Below are 7341 nucleotides of genomic sequence, written 5' to 3' on the forward strand. Positions count from 1 at the left end.
ATAAGGAGCTTCGCTGTAGTTTCTCCTTTTAGTTTTTTCAAATGGGAAATTCAGTGGTGATCATGTTCAATAGCATAGTTCAGAGAAAACCTTTTCGGTTAACAATTATTTTTAAATTTTGATGTATGTCAGTTTATATTTTGCCTGAAAATTCGTTTCCTGTCGGTTTTCCTCCCTTATCAGTTTCTTCTCTTCTTTTTGATTCAGATTTCCTCTCTGCGTTATTCAATTGTTCAGGCATAAAATCTCTTTATCTGCTACGCTTAGTCATCATTATTAGTTCTAGTCAATCCAGATTATCATTGGTTATGGTCTGTTTTAGTTCCTGTCGCTATCTAGGATTGTCCATATTTCAGTCTTAGTGTCCAGCTATTCACAGTTCAGTCTTGACAATTTAGTCATTATCTAGTTATGATTTTTTAGGCTCTAATTTATATTTTTAGCACTGTTTTACTTTTGTCTCTCAGCTTTTTTTTTGAAGGGACTTTTGTCTCTCAGCTTGGTTTAGTTCTTAGTATCAGTTTGTGTGTGTTAAGTTATTTGTATCATGCATCAGTCCTGTTTTTTCATAATTCCTTCTATTTTTGTGTTGTTCATTTTATTAAAAAAATTGTGGGTTGGCCACTGACATTTGTGTCCTTTTGTTTTTTCTCTATTTTTTTACTACCTCCGTCCCATAATATAAGAACATTTTTGGCACTACACTAGAGTAAAAAACGTTCTTATATTATGGGACAGAGGTAGTACTTCACCTTTTGGATGGACAGTAAAAAAACAGAAATTATCTTTTAACGTAACTTCCAGCCTGACAGCCACCCCGACGGCAGGCATGTCCGGGCTATGCCTTGGGGGAGGTACTGTAAGCACTGCGCATACAAGAGAGTAGCCGTAGGTTATATCGCCTTCAACAATAATGACCTAAAGGTTGGCAGAGCGGTGCTAATCACCATCAGGAACAGTGCACTGCACGAATTGAACATGATGGTTGTTGTCAACCCAATCTAAGATGACCATCAGGGTCAATGCTTAACTTGTCGCCGTCTTTTGTTTTGCTGTTAGTTAACTATGTCGCGCCTCAATTTTGACGAACCATGTGTGTTTTCTCTTGTTTTCTTATTTCGGGGTATGCACCGTCAAGAAGTATGTAATCACCGTCAAGAAGTATGCAACAAAAATTTCGGAGTGGCAGATTTCATGGTAACAACATTTTGAGCTTAATCTTCACATTTTTGTTGCCACATGGGTAATCTGCCACTAGTACTCATCATTTTGTTTGAAAAGAAATGGGATTTTACATGCAGTCAAGTTATTGTGTTTTTCAGTTTTTGTTTTGAGTTCTATACATCTTCTTGATAGGGAAAAGATGCACATAGCAGTGTTGTTACTCATGTGCTCTCTTTTGTTGTAAAGAAATGGGAGGAATTCACATTTGCTGTTTTTTTTTTCATCTATGTTTCTCAACCTACTAAGGTTATCCTCTATGTTTTCAATATTTTTTCTTTTCTGGGTAAGTGATGCAAATGCAAGCCTTGGACTGGGGTACCAGGGAGGAGGTTGGGGGCTATAGCCACCTCACTAAAAGGGGAAGGAGTTAATTGCATAAAACCACCACATTTCAGACTTTTTCTGCAGAAAACCATCTGGTCCCTAATCATTTGCAAAAATCACCGCGCATTCAGTAAACTTTTTAAAAAAGGCACTGATCAGATGACTTAGCCCGTTTAATCACTTTCTGACAAGTGGGGCCGGAATGTAAGGAGCTGATTTGACAACAAATTGACATATACCTCCCTGGATCTTAAAAAGAAAAGCAATCAAGCACCTCCCCTTCCCCATCTCCTTCCTCTTGTGCAGCAACAGGTGGGCACACCGGCCGGCGAGTCGCGTGACGGTGCAGGAGATGTCCCCGCACGCGCCGGTCGTCTTCGCGACCGCGAGGGCCAGCGGCGCCCTGTTGCCACGAGCCTCCGCACGCTCTCGAGCCGCGCCACCTGGTCCTCTAGGCTCTAGCGCGCGCCACAGCGTCAGGCGGCCAGCGGAGCTAGGTCTGCGGCGGCGGTGAGCTCCTGGGTCCACGAAGAGGAGGCGGCAGGGTGGTGGCGCACTTCTCCTCTGCTCCCCTGGAGCCAGCAGCACGCTCCTGGGCGTCCCCGACAGATGGCCGAGGCGCGGCCACGGCAGGGCCTGGGCGGCCACGACAGGGCCTGGGCGCGCCGCCTGCCTTCAAGGCCACGAGCAGCAGCCGCACTCGCGCTGCTTCCGGCAGATGGCAGGGTCACGGCGGAGCGAGCGTGCGTCGGATTCGCCACCTGCATGTCCAGCCCCTCGCTCGGCTCCAACGTCCCAGCGGCTTCGGTGAAGAGCTTGGCGGCCACGGCAGGTTTGGTCAAGAGCTCGGCGGCCCTGGATGGCTTTGGTGAAGAGCTCGCGACCCCGAGGAGGCGCTGGTGGAGAGGCATGCCGCCGGAGAACGCCCCACGGCCGCGAGTATGGAGGCGCTCCTCCCGCCACTTCTTCGTTGCACGAGTAAGAAGACGGGCACGACGGCGCTGGCAGTGGTCTCCGGCGATGGGAGGGGTGTATCCAACAGCGGAGGAGCGGCGCCGGCCGGACAGCAGCGCGCCGGCGGTCAAGGGCTTTGGGGTATTTGGACTGCTCGAGGTTATCCATAATGGGAGGGCCTGATTGCGTTTTTCTTTTAGATGTAGGGGTATGTGTGTTAATATGTTGCCAAATCAGCTCCTTACATTCCGGCCCCACTTGTCAGAAAGTGATTAAACGGGCTAAATCACCTAATCAGTGATTTTTGCAAAAACTTTACTGAATATGCGGTGATTTTTGCAAATGATTAGAAACCAGATGGTTTTCTGCAAAAGAAGCCCGAAATGTGATGGTTTTATGCAATTAACTCTAGAGAAAGCTATTGTATGTGTTCACGGGTTAGCTAGGCGGCCCGTTAGGTACAGGAGGACGCGCTAATCAATCGATGACCAAAGAGGCTGCCCACGCATTTTCATCCTGAACCCAGGAAGGAAACATATGTTCTGTTTTAACCGAGTTTAGGCTGAGTAGTCAGTGTAGACACCTGTCAATCCGTGATTGTAATAAAACCTGTTTAAAACAAATATAAAAACAGGCGTCTGATGTTTAGTCACTCTCACTCCCTATAATTACTGGAAAGTCAACCGAGAGTCGAGGTTGAAGCTGAATCAGGTCGCTTCTATCGACCTGCTAGATCTGTGTTTTGTTCTTTGTTTCTAAACCGTTAGTTTAGTTTCCATTGTGGTTTGGCAATTGGCATCACCGCTGCAGAACAATTGCAATTTTACGTACCGATGCATTAGGCATATTACGAAAATCAAATAATGCCAAAACGCTTAGGCGTGATGTATTAACTCCCGACCTCATACTTTGTTTCTTGACATGAAAAAAGAGAACGGCCAATAGAAAATGTGAAACGTGTGTGCCTTCAATGACAAACTACCGAGCATGGCATGCAGTGGTATTAATTAACAAATAAACATTAAGTTATGTCGTTTTTCTCTTCGTCTTAGTCGCGATGCACCACCTAAGATGTCTAATGTATTGGTACAGAGGGAGTACTTGGATTCAGCCTGGTCGAAACGACCGCGTTGGTCTCGGCAAAAAAAGAGAAAAAAAGGAAACAACCGCGTTGGTCCCGGCAAAAAAAAGAAAAAAAAGAAGACAACCGCGTTGGAATTAGAAACCACGGGTACATATTAATAGCTACTTGTGTTAGGAACTTAAGGCACCACTCCGTGCGGTAGCGCTGCTCAACACCGGTGTGAGCTTGCGGACCCAGCAATTTCATAAGTCCCGCCATTTGCACATGCATGAGTTCATGTGAAGCTCGAACATACCAAACTTATCTCCCAAATATCTAACCGTTACTTTTTACCGAACTGGGTACTCATTTTGCTCTGTGTATTTTTTTTCGAGAAATCGGCAATAAAAGTAATTGACTTGTATACGCCTAAGCAGTAAACACTCTACCCCTAAAAAAACAGTACAGACTCAAGTTCTCAAAAGGTTATTTTGTTGAAGAATATTTTATAATATACAACTTAAGAGAAATCTGTTTTTAGTTGGAAATCGCTGCCTTTTAGTATTAATTAAGTCACGAGACACTCCGAGGCCACCACTGATCATACAAACTCCGGTGGTACCTGGAACCAAGTCTTACAACTTAAGAGGAACCTACAGTATGGCTAACATGGCAACATGAGCTCCACAATAGGACACCTTTTTATTACCATAAACTAGCGTTTACATGGGATGACATCCAAACCACACTTGGTCAACACGAAGAACACTACAACTCCAGACACATACTTATTTATTATTACGATACATAAATAGCCATAAAGGATAATTTAGTCAAGCACTTTTCGGTACCGACCTATAGAACCATTGGGGGTAACAAAGACCCTTCAACGCAGTCCTCCTGGAGGGTTGGTAATTGGTATCATCGTCCATCGTCCTTGTGGAACTTCAACACTGCACCCAATATTGGACTCAACGCGGTCCTCCTCTTTTTTCTCTTGGGTTGTGGTTGTGGTTGTGGTTGTTGTGGTTGTTTATTTTGCTCAAGGACCTGCAAAGGAGGATTACTTAATCATGAGAAAATTAATTGGATCCACACATATATAGACTATGATTTCTGTAGGAATAAACTAAGTTCCAAGAATAACTAGTGGAGAATATATATAGGGCCTACCCTCTTAAATGCTGCTCTCATTTCATTGCTAAACATCTTTCCGTTTGCCTTACCATACTCCTTTAGGTCTTCTGCATCCATGGTCTCCAGCCATGCCACCTGCCAATAGTATCATCGTATACAGAAACGATGAGCAAGTATACATGATACAGTTGTACTAAAATTACTTCAATATACCTAGCTAGAAAAAAGTGCTGCCTCGGTCAAACGGTATTTGTGAAATGCGGAGGTTATAAACAATAAACATTGAAACACCCCCCACTGTAATAGAAAGCACAAATATCAACATTGATAGTATATCATGATGCTATTTACCCATGAATTGAATTCTTGGGTGTGCTTCCTTCCTGAACTATCTCCATTATCACCTCCAGACATATCACTACAGGATGATCACTGCTTATATATGTGAGGGCTGATTGTTCTGGTTTGCAAGATCGTTAGGAATGATGAGGAGTATTTATAGGAGAACACCACCATCAGATTTCTCTCACTCCTTATCTTTTTAGTACCAAATAAAGATTAATTAAACCCAAAGGCCACTAGTTGACTGTTTCTTATCAGAAGTTGTGAGCTGTTGCTACACACCAGTTTACAATATGCCAATTATATGTAGGACTTTTCACCGGATTTTAGGGTCCAGAACTACACGCGAGCTTATGACCTGAATTCTTACATCTGCAGGATTGCCCTTTAGCACAGATCATAGTTTTGCTGGGGATATGTACAAGTTCCTCCCTTTATTTTCCGTAATATCTGCTAGTAGTAACTAGCAACTGTTGCCTTATCCTCGGAAAAGGTATAGTGCGTTTTGTTACCTTCCCCCATATTAATTGCTTATTCCTAAGTAACTGATGATGTTTTATTGCCAAAGATAAGAGCCTCTAGTATAGGTCACGCCATTAAAAGCTTCCAAAGATTATGCAGAAGTTTGCATGTGTTGTTTCGTTGTATAGGTCACGAGCATGTAGATATCTTGTTGAAAGAATACTCGTGTATGAAAAAAAGTATACATGGAAATATATTCCACAAAAAACAACACTTACCTTGCATGGACAAGTAAAAGGTGGTACTGGGTTCTTTTCAGTTTGCAAACTCTCTTGAAACCTTTGGAATTTTAGCCAGATACTAGGGAGGGAGTTCGCCTGGTTTCTCGGCCTAAACCAAAATTTAAGCTAGTAACTGCTGCTCCGCATACATGTGGAATTCAAGGAAAGTAAAGTTTGTGGTACACACTATGTTCATTTCATTGCAATAAAAACTATATAAAATGCATAATATTGTTTTAGACACTTCTGGTCTCTTCAACACACAAATGAAATACTTCCTTTTCCACCAAAAATTTGCATGTTCCTATATAATTGGCTACTTATGAGAATACCCTTGCTCACTTCAAATTTGAATGAACCGAGCACATAAATGGACACACTTTATCCGTAAGATAGTCTAGTTCTAGATCTGCATATATATAAAATTCGCCTGAACTTAACACAAATGATACTTCATCCCATCCATTTTATGGATCTTTGACACATACATGAGAGGTCTAGATCTACATATAGAAATAGCCTTGCTCACAAATAGAGAGAAAGATAATTCACATCTGCCCCATAAACTCTATTATTTTTCTCGTAGTATATAAGTTTTGTGTGAGGCAAATATGACCAAGCCATTATGCTTTGGGCTTACCGCACAGGTGGTTTGCCTTACATATCACAACCCAAACACTACAATATATTTCAAATCACAACAAACAATAGCTTAGCATGTGAGAGAGAAGAACCTAGGATGTGTATAGGCTTCCGGTCATGATACGCTTGAAGACTAGCATCGTCGGCGCAAGCACATGCAGCACATGTTTGTATGTTGTAACAATATATCAACACTAGCACACAAGTTTTTATCATATGTAAGATAGCATATGAGGCTTGGGTCTCTTATATAGAGTGCGTGAGGCGGGCATTAAAGAGTTATATGAAACGTTCAACGTGATAATCGTGACGGTTATTTGTCGCCAATAGTGACGGTGATAAGTCGCGACAAAGCATGGGTTGCTCATTCCCCGTTCTCGATGACAACATTCCAACTATATAATTATTGCAATTTATTGATTCCAAAAGATAAGTTGCATGTTCATGAAATAATGAGTCATTCCGAAGAGTATATGTTGAACAACAATCTTATTAGGCCGAATATTAATTTTTTTGCGTAGCATGTCCTCCCTGGTTTTTTAAACTCGAAGCCAACTGCCTCTTACAAAAATTTAATTTGGAAAGAACATAATTGCCTGGTTAACTGAGGAAACCAGGCTAAAACCGATGCAACTATCCCACATTGGGGGCTCACCCAACCGAGATGGCACACAACACAAGACACCACACAAACCGGCGAGAAGAAAGGCATCGATGAGGTAGCATAGTAGCATCATCGTCATCACTCCTCCTCGAGCAAGCAACTCTGGCAATGACCACCAGTGAAGCCCTCACCACAACCGAAACACATGGCACATGAAGAACTGCCAAACATTCGGGCATGTACGTCGCCAACAAGGAAGTGACACCTCTAGGTGCAAACTACGAAGGGGAAAATATGCAGGCTGGCAC

General features: G+C 42.7%; 1 long non-coding RNA gene across 1 annotated transcript; it reads right to left on the minus strand.

Annotated features, from left to right (window-relative positions):
• Window positions 1-4223: 4223 nt before the first annotated feature.
• LOC147988832 (uncharacterized) lies at window positions 4224-5291 on the minus strand. Its single transcript, XR_015598707.1, has 3 exons — window positions 5054-5291; window positions 4739-4837; window positions 4224-4615 (listed from the first exon to the last, which is right to left on the minus strand). It is a non-coding gene; the product is annotated as an uncharacterized LOC147988832 (long non-coding RNA).
• Window positions 5292-7341: the final 2050 nt, after the last annotated feature.

The sequence above is a fragment of the Triticum urartu genome, chromosome 1A (genome assembly GCF_056163025.1).
Source record: "Triticum urartu cultivar PI428250 chromosome 1A, HENAU_Tu73, whole genome shotgun sequence".
In the NCBI taxonomy this organism is placed as follows: Eukaryota; Viridiplantae; Streptophyta; class Magnoliopsida; order Poales; family Poaceae; genus Triticum; species Triticum urartu.